Source organism: Ranitomeya variabilis, chromosome 7 (assembly GCF_051348905.1).
Source record: "Ranitomeya variabilis isolate aRanVar5 chromosome 7, aRanVar5.hap1, whole genome shotgun sequence".
Taxonomy (NCBI): Eukaryota; Metazoa; Chordata; class Amphibia; order Anura; family Dendrobatidae; genus Ranitomeya; species Ranitomeya variabilis.
In genome coordinates, this window is record NC_135238.1 from 180,860,672 (window position 1) to 180,884,800 (window position 24,129).

Here is a 24,129-nt window from a genome sequence, read left to right on the forward strand (position 1 = left end):
GAGATTTACATGTATTGTGGGCAAGATAAGGACTTGAACAGCAGCAGGTTGTCTCTACATTGGGCTCCCCTCTCACCCTTTTTTTAACAGTTAATCAATTAGCAACTTTGGGAGGCCTCTCTGGTTCCTCAGGACAGTATGACAAGCTGCAGGAGCTCTGGCAATGTTATCTGCAGTCTTGGGGGCATCTACTTTGGGTTTCATTCTCACTAGAGGAGGTTTATGAGGTAGAAGAGTAAAATAGAGGAATGTGGCATCCTCTCTCAATAATGGTGTAGGAGATAAGAATGGCGTACGTAACCTCTGCTGAATGTTTGTGAAAAGCCAACAAAGTAAGTTTTATGGCACCAATCTCAATATTCAGGATAATAGTGGAATTCATTATACAAAATGTTTTGGGCTTGACACAGATCTGCTCAGAATGTGGATTAAAATGGATGGAAATGCAATGCAGGGAAGATGGGCTATTGCAAAAAATGTAATATACAAACTTCTGGTTATCAGACTGGCTGGGTCACGAGATCAGAAGATCCCAATGATATAATTGCAAAAGAAAGCAGCGCTTATGGCTTGCCCTCATCAGAATTTTTTTAGAACAAGTTTCATTAACACAATTGTCTCTCTCTGGGTACGGACATTTTTAAGACCACTTTAAATTTTTCACTCTTTGTTTCACTGCAGCCATTTGGTAAATTCAAAAAAGTTCATTTTTTTTCTCATTAATGTGCATTCTGCACCCCAACTTGACTGAAAAAACAAATGTATAAATTGTTACAAATTATTAAAGAAAAACTGAAATCTCACATGTTCATAAGTCTTCAGCCCCTTTGCTCAGTATTGGGTAGAAGCCCCTTTTGAGCTAGTACAGCCATGAGTCTTCATGAGAATGATGCAACAAGTTTTTCACACCTGGATTTGGGGATCCTTTGTCATTCTTCCTTGCAGATCCTGTCCAGTTCCATCATGTGGGATGGTGAACGTTGGTGGACAGCTATTGTGAGGGCTCTGGCTGGGCCAGTAAAGAATGGTCAGAGTTGTTCTGAAGCCACTCCTTTATTATTTTAGTTGTGTGCTTAGGGTCATTGTCTTTTTTATTCCGGATATTTCTGTACTTTGCCGAATTTATGTTTCCTTTAATGACAACCAGTCGTCTGGTCCCTGCAGCTGAAAAACACGCAGAGCATAATGCTTTCACCACCATGTTTTATTGTTGGGATTTTATTGGGCAGGTGATGAGCAGTGCTTGGTTTTCTCCACACATACCACTTAGAATTATCACCAAAAGGTCTATCTTCATCTCATCAGACCAGAGAATCTTATTTCTCACAGTCTGGGAGTCCTTCATGTGTTTTTTTTTAGCAAACTATGCAGGCTTTCATATGTCTTGCACTGAGGAGAGGCTTTCGTTGTCCCACTCTGCCATAAAGGCCCGACTGGTAGAGGGCTGCAGTGATAGTTGACTTTGTGGATCTTTCTCCCATCTCCCTGCTGCATCTCTGGAGCTCAGCCACAGTGATCTTGGGGTTCTTCTTTAACTCTCTCACCAAGGATCTTCTTTACCTCTCTCACCAAGGCTCTTCTCCCACGATTGCTCAGTTTGGCTGGACGTCCAGGTCTAGGAAGACTTCTGGTAGTCCCAAACTTCTTCCATTTAAGGATTATGGAGACCACTGTGCTCTTATGAACCTTGAGTACTGCAGAAATTCTGTTGTAACCTTGGCCAGATCTGTGCCGTGCCACAGTTCTGTCTCTGAGCTCCTTGGCCAGTTCCTTTGACCTCATGATACTCATTTGGTCTGACATGCACTGTGAGCTGTGAGGTCTTACATAGACAGGTGTGCGCCTTTGCAAATCAAGTCCTATCAGTTTAATTAAACTCAGCTGGACTCCAATGAAGGAGTAGAAACATCTCAAGGAGAATCACAAGGAAATGGACAGCATGTTACTTAAATATGAGTGTCTGAGCAAAGGGTCTGAATACTTATAACCATGTGATATTTTGGATTTTCTTTTTTAATAAATTTGCAAAAATTTCTACATTTCTGTCTTTTTCAGTTAAGATGGGGTGCAGAGTGTACATTAATATGAACAAAAATGAACTTTTTTGAATTTACCAAATGGCTGCAATGAAACAGAGTGAAAAATTTAAGTGGTCTGAATATTGTTCGCACCCACTGTATATCATTGCAAGAACCTAGATACTGTATATAGTAATGCATGGAATTCTTAATTTAGTAAAGATCATCATGCCTGGCTCGTAAATTTATGAATAAATCAGTGGGCATTCATACTGTATATTAATTGGTCAGTATGTATTCTAAGTACAAGTTTCTGACTAGAGAGCCGATCCAAAGAAATTCTAGATCTTCTTTAAATAATCAGTCGGCGTCCGTTTTTCAATTATAAATGAGTCAATGTGTCATTCATGGTGAAATCCACTATTTCAGGCTGGAAACACAGTATCTAAAATTTTCTACTTACCCTAATGCTGTCTGATGTCCGGCTACTAAATTTAATAATTTTTTTTTGTTTTCTGGTGAAACAGATTTAATTTTTAATTACAAACCAATTAGCACAAAGAAGTGCAAAGATAATGAAGACAAACGATAATTTTAAATACTAAGAGCATTGATGGGGATCTTGTGCACAAATACTAAAGTCCATAAAGAGTATTATGAACTTGACAACTGGATGTATTGTCTTTTCCTGTGTGTAAGACAATTTTGTACAGTCGTAGCAAACAATATAATTACATTTTTTAGCAACTGTTTAAACTATTCTTTCAGGCAAACCTATTATGAACAGAGGAATCAGCTCGGGCTCTTATTTTTGGAAACATCGTCTGTCTTCTGTGTCCTCACCAACATTGCCAGTTGTTGGTTGAAGAAGAATGTAGAGAAGTAAGAATTGTACAAAAATCTTGAACTATTACTTTACCTTATCGCGGTGCAATGAAAAATCATTAGATTAATGAGTTATGCTCACAGCAATGGATAAAGATTGTCGATGGCTACATCTGTGCCTATGTGCTTAATAAAGTTGTCCGGTCTGAATATGCCCCTGATATCTGGTATTAGCTTACTCTGCACTAATAGAATAAAACTCCCTCCTACATGTAACAAAAATGTAATTTTCCAGTCTAGAGATCACATTAATTTTTACTTTTGTGTGCTCTGCAGCTCCTAAAATCAGGTTTGGACCTTTGAAGGTTTGCACAGAAATGCACTCCTGAAAGTCTTAAGTCTCGGGATTAGAGGGGTGAAATGAATGAACCAGCCTGGAAACATTCACCTCTGTTGCCGAGACCCCCATCCTTTCTTCTGCACATAACACTTCCAGTGCAACAAGTACTGGAGGAAAGAACGTTGGAGACGGGAATCTCCAATCCTCCAAATTTGAAACCCGAGGTTACCATCACTCATTGGGGGAGGCGGTAGGGGTGAGGGCTCAAGGGGTTCCACATATCTCTTGAGCAAAGACCAGTGAAAAACGTTGTAGTTCTTAAGAGCCTGAGGTAGCTCAACACGAATCGCTGTTGGACCATTGACGTCAGTTAAGTTATAGGGACCAATGAATCTAGGTCCCATCTTCAGGAAGGAACCCTCAACCTGAAATCTCTGGTAGACAACCACACAAAAGTCATTAACGTTCAGATCCGCATCTGGCACGTGTTTACTGACAGTCAAATGTTTACTGTCTCACCTGACCGTTAGAAACAGGTAGTGGCAAAACAGAACTAGATGGACAACGGGTAGGCGGTACCTTAGAATATGCACAAAAACTACACTTGCTCACCCACATCCCAATGCAATTCGAGCCACGAAAAACGACAAGAAAGAAGGTCCGGGCTTGCCTTACCACCTGGGTGGCCAGCAAGTACAGAGTTATAAAATTCTCTAGTTTCTTTTCGGTTCAATATAGATGGCCATATTACCTCCCCGAAGGGCAGGAAGCAGAGGCGTCCCAATGAGCCACCAACACCTTACGCTCCAGATCAGTGTGCAAGGCCGATATGCCTACCCCATATGCAAAATTGGGGCAGGGTCCCCCAAGTCAGACAAAAAATCTGGTAAGGACCTTGTAGATACAGCAGAAGGGGAAACGCTTAGGTAGTTACCATGATAGTAATATCCCCACTTTAAAATCTCTCTGGATTGCCAATTCACAGTTAGATTATGCTTCTCCAACCAGGGCAAACCTAGAACCATTGGAGTGTGGAGACCCTTCAGGACATAACAAGGGATTATTTCGTAATGTGAAGACCCCCACCTTCAGTCTTATGTTATTAACAATTAGTGTCAGTGTTTTTTGTGTAAGTGGTGCTGAGTTGATGGCACAAATAGGAATTGGTTTAGCAAAGTTAGAGCAGACAAAAACCATGAGTTCTAGCAAACTCCGCATCCACCATACTGATTCTAGCTCTACTGTCTACAAAGCCAAACATTTTTTCAGACTTGCTCTCTAGCACCACCTCTGCTTTCAGTGTAAGCAGGTGCTGGAATGCGGTAACGAAGGGATGGAATTGCAGGACAATGCTGTATAACAAGATTATCTAATTTTGAACAAAATGATGAAAATTATCTCGCAGGTAGTTTAATCAACAGTAACAGGAATCAAAGGAAGTAAATAGTTAACGCAACAGTCTAATAGTTAAACTGCACTTATAGTATTTTTTTCTGATCCTCATCCACAAAGAGTCTGATGGGAGTTGGAGTACCTGCAACGGCCAGCGTGGTGTCCTCAGATGAATCCCACTTATGTTCACATGGCCGTGTGTTCTATAGTTGAGCGAACATGATCGGCTCCCTCCTTGTCAAGCTATAAAGCTTGCAGACTAGTTGCATACGGAACCCGGCTTCATGTAGCGCGCTGGCTGGACTAGTTGCATACGGAACCCGGCTTCATGTAGCGCGCTGGCTGATCAGCTGTTTTCTGCAGCTGCATGTGCCGCGGCTCTGTGACAGGCACTACACATGCATGGCGAGGCCAACAAAGAGGCTTGGGTTGTGCATGTGTTGTGCCTGTCACACAGCCTCGGAACATGCGGCTGCGGTGGCGGAAAAATGCAGATCATCATCTGCACTCCAGGAAGCCGGGTTCCATATGCAAGTAGTCGGCAAGTGTTATAGCTTGCCAAGGAGGGAGCCGATCATGTTCGCTCAACTCTATAGAGTTAAAACTATTGAACTCGGCATGCTGAAATACATCCAATGTCAAATAGTAGAGACACTTGGCCACGTGACCATTGCTACCACCTCACTTGACCCATGACCTTATCGTATGTTTAAAAATTATAAGATTTTTTAATCCTCTTTGTGTTTGTAACACCTCATAGTACAATGAGAGACACGAAAAAAATGCAGATTAAACAATTGATAAAATAGTGTTTGACATTGCAGATAGGAGTAAAAAAACAAAAGATTTGTGTACACGGCGCACGGTGTGAGTTGCCGGCAACTAATTTTGAACAATAGAAATAAATAGAGTTTTCAACATAACATTTTTATTTTGGGACACAAAAAAAAATGGGGAAAGATTATTAAGGGGAATGGACGTCGGCAATCAAGGGTGAATGATAACTACCGGTTTGGGAGTGGGTAGAGGAGGAGGAGGAACCGTAGTCCCGAATGCTGGAAGGTATTTCAAACCACCCTGTGGCCGACGGTGGGGATATTGCCACCTCTGGAGGGGAGGGAGGAGGCACCAGCAGTCTACGGGTGCTTGATGACTGGCTCTGGCTACTCCTGCTCCGGCTTGACCCCGGCCGAGAGCTAGGTGTGGGTATTGGAGCAGCCTGAGCCGCCGCAGCTGTCCGTGTTTTTTTCTTTTTCCTCTCTCCCTCTTGGTGTTCCTCTGATTGCCGTCTTCTTGAAATTAAGGGCCTGGCAGGAGCAGGACTCGGCGGCTGGGTGTGTTGGTGGCGGCGTCCCTCAGCACCCGGACCTCTGTAGAGTTGCTGTGCAGCAGGACTAGGAGTCATGCTTGCCAGCGTTGGTACTACTGGCATTGTATTCGCTGACTGCATGATCCTAGCCTGCTGCAGAGTACTCACATAGGCGTTGTTGCAGGCCTGCATCACCGAAATCTGGAGTTCCGGTGTAAGGTGTTCCACCATGCCCTTAGCAATGGCACAAAAAAATGTTTTGCCGGCCTCATGAGCTCAAATTCCATTGATTCAGAGCGCCGGTCGATATTGGACAGAGCAGTGTCCATCCTATCTCCCAGCACATTGAAACAATTTTGGAAAACCGTGCCCAAATGAAAATATTCGGGCATTAGCGGCCTGTCCGAGGCCCGCTGATGCTGGCGGGAATACCCGAAAGAAGGAGCGCCTGAGGCCTCGGCCAGGGGAACTCCAGATGGACCTCCAGATGGACCGGCTGCCGGTTCTCCAGAATGTGGTGCATGCCTGGTCTCACTGTGGGATGGCTGTGACGGGTCCGATCGCGATTCATGAAGGACTGTTCCAGATGGCCGAACAGGTTAGAGGGTGCTGCTGTGTGTTCTGTGAAAAGATAAGGGAAACATTAGTAAACGCAAAATTACATTTCACATTCGCCACCTCCTGTGTAATATAAAGTTAACATTACATCACACAACACTATAAAATAATTTAACATATAATTGTATGGGTCAATTCCGTCTGTCAGTCAGTCTGTCTGTCCTTCACTCACGGTTATTCATTCGCTGATTGTTCTCGCCAGCTGCCTGTCATGGCTGATGCGACCAATCAGCGACGGGCACAGTCCAGAATAAAATGGCCGCAGAATAAAATGGCCGCTCCTTTCTCCCCGCAGTCAATGCCTGTCGCCCGTATACTCCCCTCTGTCATTGCAAAACAGAGGGTTAAGGCCGGCGGTAACGCACCGCGTTATGCCGCGGGTAACGCAATCCATTGCCGCCGCTAAACCTTGGTGTCAACAACTTTTTACTATTGACGCTGCCTATGCCGCATCAGTATTAAAAAATGTAATAAATTTGATTACAAAAAAACCATGCTATACTCACCCTCCGTAGGCGTTTGCGACGGCCGCCATCTTTTACGGTGGCCATCTTTTACGGTGGCCATCTTTTACGGTGGCCATCTTTTACGGTGGCAGAAGGACCTGCCATGACGTCACGTGTCATGATTCCCAATGGCAGGGACACAGGCAAAAACGGACTAGCTCTAGGAAGATGGTATCTCAGGTAACCGCGATGCTGAACCTAACACGCAACTAAAAGTAGCCAGGGGGTGTGCCTACGTTGGTCTCTAGACACCTCGCGCCAGCCGGAGATCTAACTACCCCTATTAGAGGAATACACAGACCTGGCTTGCCTCCAGGGAAACCCCAAAAGTTATAGTAGCCCCCCACATATAATAACGGTTAGTCAAGAGGAAAACACAAACGCAGTATGAATATAGATTCAGCAAAGCGAGGCCCTCTAACTAGATAGTGGAAAATACAAAAGAGGACTTCGCGGTTACCTCAAAACCCTAAACAGCCATCCTGAAATTACCTTGACTCCGTTGTCAACTCATGACACAGGAGTAGTAATTTCAGATCACTAGAGCTTCCAGCCGCACGAGAACTATAAATGCATGCTGGACAAAACAAACACAAAAAAAAGCCAAAGCTTCAACTTAGCTGAATTGCAGACTTGGAGCAGGTAGCAAGCAACAGAGGTGCTCTGATAACATTGATTGCCGGCACTAGAATGACTGAGAAGCCAGACTAAATAGGAAACTCCCAATTTCCTGATGAAAACAGGTGAAAGACCAAAGTCAGTCAGTACCACCAGTAGCCACCAGAGGGAGCCCAAAAACAGAATTCACAACAGTACCCCCCCCTTAAGGAGGGGGCACCGAACCCTCATGAGAACCACCAGGGCGATCTGGATGCGCCCTATGAAAGGTGCGAACCAAATCAGAGGCATGAACATCAGAGGCAGTCACCCAAGAATTATCCTCCTGACCGTATCCCTTCCATTTAACCAAATATTGAAGTCTCCGTCTGGAAATGCGAGAGTCCAAAATCTTCTCCACAACATACTCCTATTCACCCTCCACCAGCACAGGAGCAGGAGGCTCAACAGAAGGAACAACCGGTACCTCGTACCTCCGCAACAACGACCGATGGAAGACATTATGAATGGTGAAAGATGCTGGAAGGTCCAAACGAAAAGATACAGGATTAAGAATCTCCAAAATCTTATAAGGACCTATGAACCGAGGTTTGAACTTAGGAGAAGAGACCTTCATAGGGACAAAACGAGAAGATAACCACACCAAGTCTCCAACACGGAGATGCTGACCCACACGACGATGACGATTAGCAAACTGCTGAGTCTTCTCCTGAGACAACTTCAAATTGTCCACCACATGACTCCAAATCCGGTGCATTCTATCCACCACAGTATCCACTCCAGGACAATCCGAAGATTCCACCTGGCCAGATGAAAAATGAGGGTGAAACCCTGAATTACAAAAGAAAGGAGAAACCAGAGTGGCAGAACTGGCCCGATTATTGAGGGCAAACTCTGCCAACGGCAAAAAGGCGACCCAATCATCCTGATCAGCAGACACAAAACACCTCAAATAAGTCTCCAAGGTCTGATTAGTCCGCTCCGTCTGGCCATTAGTCTGAGGATGGAACGCAGACGAAAAAGACAAATCAATGCCCATCCTGGCACAGAACGCTCGCCAGAACCTAGACACAAATTGAGATCCCCTGTCAGAAACGATGTTTTCCGGGATACCATGCAAGCGAACTACATTCTGAAAGAACAAAGGAACCAACTCCGATGAAGAAGGCAATTTGGGCAAGGGTACCAAATGAACCATCTTAGAAAAACGGTCACACACCACCCAAATGACGGACATTTTCTGAGAAACCGGGAGATCCGAGATAAAGTCCATAGAGATGTGCGTCCACGGCCTCTTCGGAATAGGCAAGGACAACAACAGTCCACTGGCCCGAGAACAGCAAGGCTTGGCCCGAGCACAGCAAGGCTTGGCCCGAGCACAAACATCACAAGACTGTACAAAGGTACGCACATCCCGGGACAGGGAAGGCCACCAGAAGGACCTGGCCACCAAATCTCTGGTACCAAAAATTCCAGGGTGGCCTGCCAACACAGAAGAATGAACCTCTAAGATGACTCTACTGGTCCACTCATCTGGAACAAACAATCTCCCAGGCGGACAACGATCAGGCCTATCAGTCTGAAACTCCTGCAAAGCACGTCGCAAGTCTGGGGAGACAGCAGACAAAATCACTCCATCCTTAAGGATACCCGTAGGCTCAGAATCACCAGAGGAGTCAGGCTCAAAACTCCTAGAAAGAGCATCTGCCTTCACATTTTTCGAGCCCGGCAAGTATGAAACCACAAAATTAAACCGGGAGAAAAACAATGACCAGCGCGCCTGTCTAGGATTCAGACGTCTGGCAGACTCAAGGTAAATCAGATTCTTGTGATCAGTCAAGACCACCACCTGATGTCTAGCACCCTCAAGCCAATGACGCCACTCCTCAAATGCCCACTTCATGGCCAAGAGCTCCCGATTAGGGTTGAGCGACTTTCATTTTTTTAAGATCGAGTAGGGTTTTGGGAAACCCGATTTTGTCCAGAGTCGAGTCGAGTGCAGTCGGCCGATTATCGCTAAAAGTCGGGGATCGACCGAAACACGAAACCCAATGCAAGTCAATGGGGAAGCATAGTCGGCAGTGAGTGGAGGCCAGGAAAACACCTACAGTGCCCATTTTAATGCCAAAAACATCCATTCTTGTTTCTGAAGCTTGCCAATCTTAATTAACTGTATAATAATAGTTGGGCATAGGGAATTGGGGGAAAGTTGTGGGGGGAGTAGGGCTGGCTCAAGTTTTTCGTGGGCCCAGGAAATGCGGACTACGTCACGGCGGTGTTGCAGGGAAAGGTAAGTATTTAAACGTTGCAAGTGCTGTGATCCTGAGCAAGCAGGGGGGTGCCCACTCGTTCGCATTGGCACTGGCACAGGGCCCCTCAAAGTACGGCGGTGTGTTTGCATGGCGGGGGCGCCTCCCACCAGCAGCGACACTTTTGCGTACTCTGAGGGGCCCTGTGCCAGTGACGTCGCCAACGAGTATGCCCCCCCACCTGATGAAGGAACCTGCACTTTCATCTGCACCTTCCTCTTTGTCCCTGTGTAAGGTGGTATAACATGCGGGAAGGGGAACCTTACTTTCAGCAGGGTCAGATTCTGGCTGTGTAGAGTACAAGGGGAATGTAGTGGTCTAGGTCAATGTACCAGCAGACTCATTTAGCAGTGGCTGGGCAATGGGCAGGATGAGGAGGAAACAGATATAGGGCCAAAGAATAAAGTAGGCTAAATGCAGTTCAAAATTGGTAACAGGACTAAACAGGCGGCATTGCTTTGTTCAGTGGAGTAGCAAACCCAAGAGCAGCAGACACTGTTTCAAGGGCCTAACCACACTAGTAGGCCAAATGCAGTTTAATATCTGATAGTATAGGGCGAAAGCCAGAATGTGGAAGCTCAGCTTTGTTCAGTTGAGGACAACACCAGGGAGGGGCAGACACCTTTAGTAGGCCGGAAAAGCCTATTGCATTTTTTAAAATGGTAATTTGGAGCAGAAGGTTGAAGCTCAGCTTTATTTAGTTGAGGGCAACACCAGGGAGGGGCAGAAGCCGTTAGTAGGCCCTAACCACCATTTTTTTTTTTAAAAACCACTTAATGAGAGCCGGAAGGTTGAAGCTCAGCTTTATTCAGTTGAGGACAACACCAGGCAGGGGCACACAGACAGACACCTTTAGTAGGCCGGAAAAGCCTATTGCATTTTTTAAAATGGTAATTTGGAGCAGAAGGTTGAAGCTCAGCTTTATTCAGTTGAGGACAACACCAGGCAGGGGCACACAGACAGACACCTTTAGTAGGCCGGAAAAGCCTATTGCATTTTTTAAAATGGTAATTTGGAGCAGAAGGTTGAAGCTCAGCTTTATTTAGTTGAGGGCAACACCAGGGAGGGGCAGAAGCCGTTAGTAGGCCCTAACCACCATTTTTTTTTTAAAAAACCACTTAATGAGAGCCGGAAGGTTGAAGCTCAGCTTTATTCAGTTGAGGACAACACCAGGCAGGGGCACACAGACAGACACCTTTAGTAGGCCGGAAAAGCCTATTGCATTTTTTAAAATGGTAATTTGGAGCAGAAGGTTGAAGCTCAGCTTTATTTAGTTGAGGGCAACACCAGGGAGGGGCAGAAGCCGTTAGTAGGCCCTAACCACCATTTTGTTTTTTAAAAACCACTTAATGAGAGCCGGAAGGTTGAAGCTCAGCTTTATTCAGTTGAGGACAACACCAGGCAGGGGCACACAGACAGACACCTTTAGTAGGCCGGAAAAGCCTATTGCATTTTTTAAAATGGTAATTTGGAGCAGAAGGTTGAAGCTCAGCTTTATTTAGTTGAGGACAACACCAGGCAGGGGCACACAGACAGACACCTTTAGTAGGCCGGAAAAGCCTATTGCATTTTTTAAAATGGTAATTTGGAGCAGAAGGTTGAAGCTCAGCTTTATTTAGTTGAGGACAACACCAGGCAGGGGCACACAGACAGACACCTTTAGTAGGCCGGAAAAGCCTATTGCATTTTTTAAAATGGTAATTTGGAGCAGAAGGTTGAAGCTCAGCTTTATTTAGTTGAGGACAACACCAGGCAGGGGCACACAGACAGACACCTTTAGTAGGCCGGAAAAGCCTATTGCATTTTTTAAAATGGTAATTTGGAGCAGAAGGTTGAAGCTCAGCTTTATTTAGTTGAGGACAACACCAGGCAGGGGCACACAGACAGACACCTTTAGTAGGCCGGAAAAGCCTATTGCATTTTTTAAAATGGTAATTTGGAGCAGAAGGTTGAAGCTCAGCTTTATTTAGTTGAGGGCAACACCAGGGAGGGGCAGAAGCCGTTAGTAGGCCCTAACCACCATTTTGTTTTTTAAAAACCACTTAATGAGAGCCGGAAGGTTGAAGCTCAGCTTTATTCAGTTGAGGACAACACCAGGCAGGGGCACACAGACAGACACCTTTAGTAGGCCGGAAAAGCCTATTGCATTTTTTAAAATGGTAATTTGGAGCAGAAGGTTGAAGCTCAGCTTTATTTAGTTGAGGACAACACCAGGCAGGGGCACACAGACAGACACCTTTAGTAGGCCGGAAAAGCCTATTGCATTTTTTAAAATGGTAATTTGGAGCAGAAGGTTGAAGCTCAGCTTTATTTAGTTGAGGGCAACACCAGGGAGGGGCAGAAGCCGTTAGTAGGCCCTAACCACCATTTTGTTTTTTAAAAACCACTTAATGAGAGCCGGAAGGTTGAAGCTCAGCTTTATTCAGTTGAGGACAACACCAGGCAGGGGCACACAGACAGACACCTTTAGTAGGCCGGAAAAGCCTATTGCATTTTTTAAAATGGTAATTTGGAGCAGAAGGTTGAAGCTCAGCTTTATTTAGTTGAGGGCAACACCAGGGAGGGGCAGAAGCCGTTAGTAGGCCCTAACCACCATTTTTTTTTTTAAAAACCACTTAATGAGAGCCGGAAGGTTGAAGCTCAGCTTTATTCAGTTGAGGACAACACCAGGCAGGGGCACACAGACAGACACCTTTAGTAGGCCGGAAAAGCCTATTGCATTTTTTAAAATGGTAATTTGGAGCAGAAGGTTGAAGCTCAGCTTTATTTAGTTGAGGGCAACACCAGGGAGGGGCAGAAGCCGTTAGTAGGCCCTAACCACCATTTTTTTTTTTAAAAACCACTTAATGAGAGCCGGAAGGTTGAAGCTCAGCTTTATTCAGTTGAGGACAACACCAGGCAGGGGCACACAGACAGACACCTTTAGTAGGCCGGAAAAGCCTATTGCATTTTTTAAAATGGTAATTTGGAGTAGAAGGTTGAAGCTCAGCTTTATTCAGTTGAGGACAACACCAGGCAGGGGCACACAGACAGACACCTTTAGTAGGCCGGAAAAGCCTATTGCATTTTTTAAAATGGTAATTTGGAGCAGAAGGTTGAAGCTCAGCTTTATTTAGTTGAGGGCAACACCAGGGAGGGGCAGAAGCCGTTAGTAGGCCCTAACCACCATTTTTTTTTTTAAAAAACCACTTAATGAGAGCCGGAAGGTTGAAGCTCAGCTTTATTCAGTTGAGGACAACACCAGGCAGGGGCACACAGACAGACACCTTTAGTAGGCCGGAAAAGCCTATTGCATTTTTTAAAATGGTAATTTGGAGCAGAAGGTTGAAGCTCAGCTTTATTTAGTTGAGGGCAACACCAGGGAGGGGCAGAAGCCGTTAGTAGGCCCTAACCACCATTTTGTTTTTTAAAAACCACTTAATGAGAGCCGGAAGGTTGAAGCTCAGCTTTATTCAGTTGAGGACAACACCAGGCAGGGGCACACAGACAGACACCTTTAGTAGGCCGGAAAAGCCTATTGCATTTTTTAAAATGGTAATTTGGAGCAGAAGGTTGAAGCTCAGCTTTATTTAGTTGAGGACAACACCAGGCAGGGGCACACAGACAGACACCTTTAGTAGGCCGGAAAAGCCTATTGCATTTTTTAAAATGGTAATTTGGAGCAGAAGGTTGAAGCTCAGCTTTATTTAGTTGAGGACAACACCAGGCAGGGGCACACAGACAGACACCTTTAGTAGGCCGGAAAAGCCTATTGCATTTTTTAAAATGGTAATTTGGAGCAGAAGGTTGAAGCTCAGCTTTATTTAGTTGAGGACAACACCAGGCAGGGGCACACAGACAGACACCTTTAGTAGGCCGGAAAAGCCTATTGCATTTTTTAAAATGGTAATTTGGAGCAGAAGGTTGAAGCTCAGCTTTATTTAGTTGAGGACAACACCAGGCAGGGGCACACAGACAGACACCTTTAGTAGGCCGGAAAAGCCTATTGCATTTTTTAAAATGGTAATTTGGAGCAGAAGGTTGAAGCTCAGCTTTATTTAGTTGAGGGCAACACCAGGGAGGGGCAGAAGCCGTTAGTAGGCCCTAACCACCATTTTGTTTTTTAAAAACCACTTAATGAGAGCCGGAAGTTTGAAGCTCAGCTTTATTCAGTTGAGGACAACACCAGGCAGGGGCACACAGACAGACACCTTTAGTAGGCCGGAAAAGCCTATTGCATTTTTTAAAATGGTAATTTGGAGCAGAAGGTTGAAGCTCAGCTTTATTTAGTTGAGGACAACACCAGGCAGGGGCACACAGACAGACACCTTTAGTAGGCCGGAAAAGCCTATTGCATTTTTTAAAATGGTAATTTGGAGCAGAAGGTTGAAGCTCAGCTTTATTTAGTTGAGGGCAACACCAGGGAGGGGCAGAAGCCGTTAGTAGGCCCTAACCACCATTTTTTTTTTTAAAAACCACTTAATGAGAGCCGGAAGGTTGAAGCTCAGCTTTATTCAGTTGAGGACAACACCAGGCAGGGGCACACAGACAGACACCTTTAGTAGGCCGGAAAAGCCTATTGCATTTTTTAAAATGGTAATTTGGAGCAGAAGGTTGAAGCTCAGCTTTATTTAGTTGAGGGCAACACAAGGGAGGGGCAGAAGCCGTTAGTAGGCCCTAACCACCATTTTTTTTTTTAAAAACCACTTAATGAGAGCCGGAAGGTTGAAGCTCAGCTTTATTCAGTTGAGGACAACACCAGGCAGGGGCACACAGACAGACACCTTTAGTAGGCCGGAAAAGCCTATTGCATTTTTTAAAATGGTAATTTGGAGCAGAAGGTTGAAGCTCAGCTTTATTTAGTTGAGGGCAACACCAGGGAGGGGCAGAAGCCGTTAGTAGGCCCTAACCACCATTTTTTTTTTTAAAAACCACTTAATGAGAGCCGGAAGGTTGAAGCTCAGCTTTATTCAGTTGAGGACAACACCAGGCAGGGGCACACAGACAGACACCTTTAGTAGGCCGGAAAAGCCTATTGCATTTTTTAAAATGGTAATTTGGAGCAGAAGGTTGAAGCTCAGCTTTATTTAGTTGAGGGCAACACCAGGGAGGGGCAGAAGCCGTTAGTAGGCCCTAACCACCATTTTGTTTTTTAAAAACCACTTAATGAGAGCCGGAAGGTTGAAGCTCAGCTTTATTCAGTTGAGGACAACACCAGGCAGGGGCACACAGACAGACACCTTTAGTAGGCCGGAAAAGCCTATTGCATTTTTTAAAATGGTAATTTGGAGCAGAAGGTTGAAGCTCAGCTTTATTTAGTTGAGGGCAACACCAGGGAGGGGCAGAAGCCGTTAGTAGGCCCTAACCACCATTTTGTTTTTTAAAAACCACTTAATGAGAGCCGGAAGGTTGAAGCTCAGCTTTATTCAGTTGAGGACAACACCAGGCAGGGGCACACAGACAGACACCTTTAGTAGGCCGGAAAAGCCTATTGCATTTTTTAAAATGGTAATTTGGAGCAGAAGGTTGAAGCTCAGCTTTATTCAGTTGAGGACAACACCAGGCAGGGGCACACAGACAGACACCTGTAGTAGGCCGGAAAAGCCTATTGCATTTTTTAAAATGGTAATTTGGAGCAGAAGGTTGAAGCTCAGCTTTATTCAGTTGAGGACAACACCAGGCAGGGGCACACAGACAGACACCTTTAGTAGGCCGGAAAAGCCTATTGCATTTTTTAAAATGGTAATTTGGAGCAGAAGGTTGAAGCTCAGCTTTATTTAGTTGAGGACAACACCAGGCAGGGGCACACAGACAGACACCTTTAGTAGGCCGGAAAAGCCTATTGCATTTTTTAAAATGGTAATTTGGAGCAGAAGGTTGAAGCTCAGCTTTATTTAGTTGAGGGCAACACCAGGGAGGGGCAGAAGCCGTTAGTAGGCCCTAACCACCATTTTGTTTTTTAAAAACCACTTAATGAGAGCCGGAAGGTTGAAGCTCAGCTTTATTCAGTTGAGGACAACACCAGGCAGGGGCACACAGACAGACACCTTTAGTAGGCCGGAAAAGCCTATTGCATTTTTTAAAATGGTAATTTGGAGCAGAAGGTTGAAGCTCAGCTTTATTTAGTTGAGGACAACACCAGGCAGGGGCACACAGACAGACACCTTTAGTAGGCCGGAAAAGCCTATTGCATTTTTTAAAATGGTAATTTGGAGCAGAAGGTTGAAGCTCAGCTTTATTTAGTTGAGGGCAACACCAGGGAGGGGCAGAAGCCGTTAGTAGGCCCTAACCACCATTTTGTTTTTTAAAAACCACTTAATGAGAGCCGGAAGGTTGAAGCTCAGCTTTATTCAGTTGAGGACAACACCAGGCAGGGGCACACAGACAGACACCTTTAGTAGGCCGGAAAAGCCTATTGCATTTTTTAAAATGGTAATTTGGAGCAGAAGGTTGAAGCTCAGCTTTATTTAGTTGAGGGCATCACCAGGGAGGGGCAGAAGCCGTTAGTAGGCCCTAACCATTTTTTTTTTTAAAAACCACTTAATGAGAGCCGGAAGGTTGAAGCTCAGCTTTATTCAGTTGAGGACAACACCAGGCAGGGGCACACAGACAGACACCTTTAGTAGGCCGGAAAAGCCTATTGCATTTTTTAAAATGGTAATTTGGAGCAGAAGGTTGAAGCTCAGCTTTATTTAGTTGAGGGCAACACCAGGGAGGGGCAGAAGCCGTTAGTAGGCCCTAACCACCATTTTTTTTTTTAAAAACCACTTAATGAGAGCCGGAAGGTTGAAGCTCAGCTTTATTCAGTTGAGGACAACACCAGGCAGGGGCACACAGACAGACACCTTTAGTAGGCCGGAAAAGCCTATTGCATTTTTTAAAATGGTAATTTGGAGCAGAAGGTTGAAGCTCAGCTTTATTTAGTTGAGGGCAACACCAGGGAGGGGCAGAAGCCGTTAGTAGGCCCTAACCACCATTTTGTTTATTAAAAACCACTTAATGAGAGCCGGAAGGTTGAAGCTCAGCTTTATTCAGTTGAGGACAACACCAGGCAGGGGCACACAGACAGACACCTTTAGTAGGCCGGAAAAGCCTATTGCATTTTTTAAAATGGTAATTTGGAGCAGAAGGTTGAAGCTCAGCTTTATTTAGTTGAGGGCAACACCAGGGAGGGGCAGAAGCCGTTAGTAGGCCCTAACCACCATTTTTTTTTTAAAAACCACTTAATGAGAGCCGGAAGGTTGAAGCTCAGCTTTATTCAGTTGAGGACAACACCAGGCAGGGGCACACAGACAGACACCTTTAGTAGGCCGGAAAAGCCTATTGCATTTTTTAAAATGGTAATTTGGAGCAGAAGGTTGAAGCTCAGCTTTATTTAGTTGAGGGCAACACCAGGGAGGGGCAGAAGCCGTTAGTAGGCCCTAACCACCATTTTGTTTTTTAAAAACCACTTAATGAGAGCCGGAAGGTTGAAGCTCAGCTTTATTCAGTTGAGGACAACACCAGGCAGGGGCACACAGACAGACACCTTTAGTAGGCCGGAAAAGCCTATTGCATTTTTTAAAATGGTAATTTGGAGCAGAAGGTTGAAGCTCAGCTTTATTTAGTTGAGGGCAACACCAGGGAGGGGCAGAAGCCGTTAGTAGGCCCTAACCACCATTTTGTTTTTTAAAAACCACTTAATGAGAGCCGGAAGGTTGAAGCTCAGCTTTATTCAGTAGAGGACAACACCAGGCAGGGGCACACAGACAGACACCTTTAGTAGGCCGGAAAAGCCTATTGCATTTTTTAAAATGGTAATTTGGAGCAGAAGGTTGAAGCTCAGCTTTATTCAGTTGAGGACAACACCAGGCAGGGGCACACAGACAGACACCTGTAGTAGGCCGGAAAAGCCTATTGCATTTTTTAAAATGGTAATTTGGAGCAGAAGGTTGAAGCTCAGCTTTATTCAGTTGAGGACAACACCAGGCAGGGGCACACAGACAGACACCTGTAGTAGGCCGGAAAAGCCTATTGCATTTTTTAAAATGGTAATTTGGAGCAGAAGGTTGAAGCTCAGCTTTATTTAGTTGAGGGCAACACCAGGGAGGGGCAGAAGCCGTTAGTAGGCCCTAACCAAAGTTGAAGGCCAAATGCAGTTTAATTTCTGATACTATAGGCCGAAAGCCAGAAGGTGGAAGCTCCGATTTAGACAGTGGAGGACAATTTGAATTAGGGACTGCAGACAGACTTAGTAGGCTGTCCCCTGTGGACCATGCATCCAACACATTAACCCATTGCGCCGTAATGGACACGTAATCTTCCGTGGCCATGCCTACAGGTCCATGCGTCTGTTGTCAGGTGCACCTTTGTACTCACAGATTGCCAGAGTGCATGGACAATGCGGTCTTCTACATGCTGGTGGAGGGTTGGGATGGCTTTTCTCGCAAAAGAAGTGTCGACTGGTTAGCTTGTAGCGTGGTACAGCGTAGTCCATCATGGCCTTATTAATAGTAAATAAAATATATAACTAGGCTCTATGAACTTTTAAATAGGTTCCAGGGGTACACGGGCAGCATTGGTGTGGTCAGTGGAGGAGTATTGCAAGTAGGGGCTGCAGACAGGCTATCAAAGGCCTAAAATAACAAACAGTAGGCACTCATGGCAGTTTTACATCGGTTACATGGATACACAGGCAGGCACTCCAGGCAGCATTGTGGTCAGTGGAGGAGTATTGCAAGTAGGGGCCGCAGACAGGCTATCAAAGGCCTAAAATAACAAACAGTAGGCAGTCATGGCAGTTTTACATCGGTTACATGGATACACAGGCAGGCAGCATTGTGGTCAGTGGAGGAGTATTGCAAGTAGGGGCCGCAGACAGGCTATCAAAGGCCTAAAATAACAAACAGTAGGCAGTCATGGCAGTTTTACATCGGTTACATGGATACACAGGCAGGCACTCCAGGCAGCATTGTGGTCAGTGGAGGAGTATTGCAAGTAGGGGCTGCAGACAGGCTATCAAAGGCCTAAAATAACAAACAGTAGGCAGTCATGGCAGTTTTACATCGGTTACATGGATACACAGGCAGGCACTCCAGGCAGCATTGTGGTCAGTGGAGGAGTATTGCAAGTAGGGGCCGCAGACAGGCTATCAAAGGCCTAAAATAACAAACAATAGGCTCATTGCAGTTTTACAGCGGTTACATGGATACACAGGCAGCTAGGTGGTGAGTGGAGGAGTATTTAAAGTAAGGACCGCAGACAGGCTATCAAAGGCCTAACATAACAAACAATAGGCTCATGGCAGTTTTACAGCGGTTACATGGATAGACGGGCAGGCAGCTTGGTGGTGAGTGGAGGAGTATTTAAAGTAGGGACCGCAGACAGGCTATCAAAGGCCTAACATAACAAACAATAGGCTCATGGCAGTTTTACAGCGGTTACATGGATACACGGGCAGGCAGCTTGGTGGTGAGTGGAGGAGTATTTAAAGTAGGGACCGCAGACAGGCTTCAAAGGCCTAACATAAGAAAATGGGCTGGCTGTAGGCACTTTATAATTGGTTCCAGGGGTACACGGGCAGCAGTGGTCTGGCCAGTGGAGGACTAGTGGAAGGAGGGACCGCAGACAGGCTTCAAAGGCCTAACATAAAAAAATGGGCTGGCTGTAGGCACTTTATAATTGGTTCCAGGGGTACACGGGCAGCAGTGGTCTGGCCAGTGGAGGACTAGTGGAAGGAGGGACCGCAGACAGGCTTCAAAGGCCTAACATAAAAAAATGGGCTGGCTGTAGGCACTTTATAATTGGTTCCAGGGGTACACGGGCAGCAGTGGTCTGGCCAGTGGAGGACTAGTGGAAGGAGGGACCGCAGACAGGCTTCAAAGGCCTAAAATAAAAAAATGGGCTGGCTGTAGGCACTTTATAATTGGTTCCAGGGGTACACGGGCAGCAGTGGTCTGGCCAGTGGAGGACTAGTGGAAGGAGGGACCGCAGACAGGCTTCAAAGGCCTAACATAAAAAAATGGGCTGGCTGTAGGCACTTTATATTTGGTTCCAGGGGTACACGGGCAGCAGTGGTCTGGTCAGTGGAGGACTAGTGGAAGGAGGGACCGCAGACAGGCTTCAAAGGCCTAACATAAAAAAATGGGCTGGCTGTAGGCACTTTATAATTGGTTCCAGGGGTACACGGGCAGCAGTGGTCTGGTCAGTGGAGGACTAGTGGAAGGAGGGACCGCAGACAGGCTTCAAAGGCCTAACATAAAAAAATGGGCTGGCTGTAGGCACTTTATAATTGGTTCCAGGGGTACACGGGCAGCAGTGGTCTGGCCAGTGGAGGACTAGTGGAAGGAGGGACCGCAGACAGGCTTCAAAGGCCTAACATAAAAAAATGGGCTGGCTGTAGGCACTTTATAATTGGTTCCAGGGGTACACGGGCAGCAGTGGTCTGGCCAGTGGAGGACTAGTGGAAGGAGGGACCGCAGACAGGCTTCAAAGGCCTAACATAAAAAAATGGGCTGGCTGTAGGCACTTTATAATTGGTTCCAGGGGTACACGGGCAGCAGTGGTCTGGTCAGTGGAGGACTAGTGGAAGGAGGGACCGCAGACAGGCTTCAAAGGCCTAATATAAAAAAATGGGCTGGCTGTAGGCACTTTATAATTGGTTCCAGGGGTACACGGGCAGCAGTGGTCTGGTCAGTGGAGGACTAGTGGAAGGAGGGACCGCAGACAGGCTTCAAAGGCCTAACATAAAAAAATAGGCTGGCTGTAGGCACTTTATAATTGGTTCCAGGGGTACACGGGCAGCAGTGGTCTGGCCAGTGGAGGACTAGTGGAAGGAGGGACCGCAGACAGGCTTCAAAGGCCTAACATAAAAAAATGGGCTGGCTGTAGGCACTTTATAATTGGTTCCAGGGGTACACGGGCAGCAGTGGTCTGGCCAGTGGAGGACTAGTGGAAGGAGGGACCGCAGACAGGCTTCAAAGGCCTAACATAAAAAAATGGGCTGGCTGTAGGCACTTTATAATTGGTTCCAGGGGTACACGGGCAGCAGTGGTCTGGTCAGTGGAGGACTAGTGGAAGGAGGGACCGCAGACAGGCTTCAAAGGCCTAACATAAAAAAATGGGCTGGCTGTAGGCACTTTATAATTGGTTCCAGGGGTACACGGGCAGCAGTGGTCTGGTCAGTGGAGGACTAGTGGAAGGAGGGACCGCAGACAGGCTTCAAAGGACTAACATAAAAAAATGGGCTGGCTGTAGGCACTTTATAATTGGTTCCAGGGGTACACGGGCAGCAGTGGTCTGGTCAGTGGAGGACTAGTGGAAGGAGGGACCGCAGACAGGCTTCAAAGGCCTAAAATAACAAACAATAGGCTCATGGCAGTTTTACAGCGGTTACATGGATACACGGGCAGCTTGGTGGTGAGTGGAGGAGTAGTGCAAGGAGTGTCTGTCCCAGTACTCCCAAAATATAAATAGATGTTAATGTCTCGCAAAACAACCAAAACAAAAAAAAAGGTGGCATACTTAGGTACAGGGGTGGGCTCATCTGCTGAGTTTCTGACATAGTAATTTGGCAGTAACTATTTAATGGTGCCAATATAGGACACAGACACAGACTACTTTAAGTTGCATCATAGATGTCTACAAATTTGTATTGTCAGTGCCAGACATTGAATGATGTCAGCGAATAGACTAAAGATTGGTGGAGCTGTGCGACATAATTTTGCATGTGGTAGAGCACATTTTGAGCTGGGGTAGGGGGGAACTCTCTAGAGGCCGGCGGGACCGCCCCAGGGCCCCTCATGTTACAACGGTGTGTCTGACGTTGGGTGCGCACCACCACCGCCAGAGACACTACATTGTACTATGAGGGACCCAGTAGCAATGCCGTCAACCAAAAGCGAGCACACCCACCTCTTCAGACAAACAGCAGTCTCACGGGTGCTTGCGCCAAGTTGCGATACCACGGCCCCGTGTGGGGAGTTTGGCCATTTAGGGAGGTGTAAACATGTCGTATGCTGTACAATCAGCTGCAGCAAATTAGACATTAGAAAAGTAATTCACAGGCAAGAGCCTTTCATAGGAAAGCTAGGTGTCGGCCGGGCAAGGTGGGGCAAAAGATTTCGAAATCCAGTTGTGGTTCATTTTAATGAATGTTAGATCGTCAACATTTTGGGTAGCCAGACGAGTCCTTTTTTCGGTTAATATTGAACCTGCAGCACTGAATACTCTTTCTGATAGGACACTTGCTGCCGGGCAAGCAAGCTCCTGCAATGCATATTCTGCCAATTCTGGCCAGGTGTCTAATTTGGAGGCCCAGTAATCAAATGGGAATGACGGTTGAGGGAGAACATCGATAAGGGATGAAAAATAGTTAGTAACCATACTGGACAAATGTTGTCTCCTGTCACTTTCAATTGATGCAGCAGTACCTGTCCTGTCTGCGGTCATAGCAAAATCACTCCACAACCTGGTCAGAAAACCCCTCTGTCCAACGCCACTTCTGATGTGTGCACCCCTAACACTCCTAGTCTGCTGCCCCCTGGAGCTCGTGTGAGAACGATCACGTGCGGTGTGTGCTGGGAATGCCTGAAGCAAACGGTCAACAAGAGTTGATTGTTTGGTTGCTAATATTAGTTCCAAGTTCTCATGTGGCATAATATTTTGCAATTTGCCTTTATAGCGTGGATCAAGGAGGCAGGCCAACCAGTAATCGTCATCGTTCATCATTTTCGTAATGCGTGTGTCCCTTTTTAGGATACGTAAGGCATAATCCGCCATGTGGGCCAAAGTTCCAGTTGTCAAATCTCCGGTTGTGATTGGTTGAGGGGCAGTTGCAGGCAAATCTACGTCACTTGTGTCCCTCAAAAAACCAGAACCCGGCCGTGACACGCAACCAATTTCCTGTGCCCCCGGGAAAGGTTCGGCATTAAAAATATACTCATCCCCATCATCCTCCTCGTCCTCCACCTCCTCTTCGCCCGCTACCTCGTCCTGTACACTGCCCTGACCAGACAATGGCTGACTGTCATCAAGGCTTTCCTCTTCCTCTGGTGCAGACGCCTGCTCCTTTATGTGCGTCAAACTTTGCATCAGCAGACGCATTAGGGGGATGCTCATGCTTATTACGGCGTTGTCTGCACTAACCAGCCGTGTGCATTCCTCAAAACACTGAAGGACTTGACACATGTCTTGTATCTTAGACCACTGCACACCTGACAACTCCATGTCTGCCATCCTACTGCCTGCCCGTGTATCCTCCCACAAATAAATAACAGCACGCCTCTGTTCGCACAGTCTCTGAAGCATGTGCAGTGTTGAGTTCCACCTTGTTGCAACGTCTATGATTAGGCGATGCTGGGGAAGGTTCAAAGACCGCTGATAGGTCTGCATACGGCTGGCGTGTACAGGCGAACGTCGGATATGTGAGCAAAGTGCACGCACTTTGAGGAGCAGGTCGGAGAACCCAGGATAAGTTTTCAATAAGCACTGCACCACCAGGTTTAAGGTGTGAGCCAGGCAAGGAATGTGTTTCAGTTGGGAAAGGGAGATGGCAGCCATGAAATTCCTTCCGTTATCACTCACTACCTTGCCTGCCTCAAGCTCTACTGTGCCCAGCCACGACTGCGTTTCTTGTTGCAAGAACTCGGACAGAACTTCCGCGGTGTGTCTGTTGTCGCCCAAACACTTCATAGCCAATACAGCCTGCTGACGCTTGGCAGTAGCTGGCCCATAATGGGACAACTGGTGTGCAACAGTGTCATCTGCCGATGGAGTGGTTGGCAGACTGCGTTCTGTGGAAGAGCTGTAGCTTCTGCAGGAGGACGAGGAGGAGGAGGGGGTGCGAACGCCTACAGCCAACTGTTTCCTAGACCGTGGGCTAGGCACAACTGTCCCTAAATTGATGTCGCCTGTGGACCCTGCATCCACCACATTCACCCAGTGTGCCGTGATGGACACATAACGTCCCTGGCCATGCCTACTGGTCCATGCATCTGTAGTCAGGTGCACCTTTGTACTCACAGATTGCCTGAGTGCATGGACGATGCGCTGTTTAACATGCTGGTGCAGGGCTGGGATGGCTTTTCTGGAAAAAAAGTGTCGACTGGGTAGCTCGTATCGTGGTTCAGCGTACTCCATCAGGGCTTTGAAAGCTTCGCTTTCAACTAACCGGTAGGGCATCATCTCTAACGAGATTAGTCTAGCTATGTGGGCGTTAAAACACTGTGTACGCGGA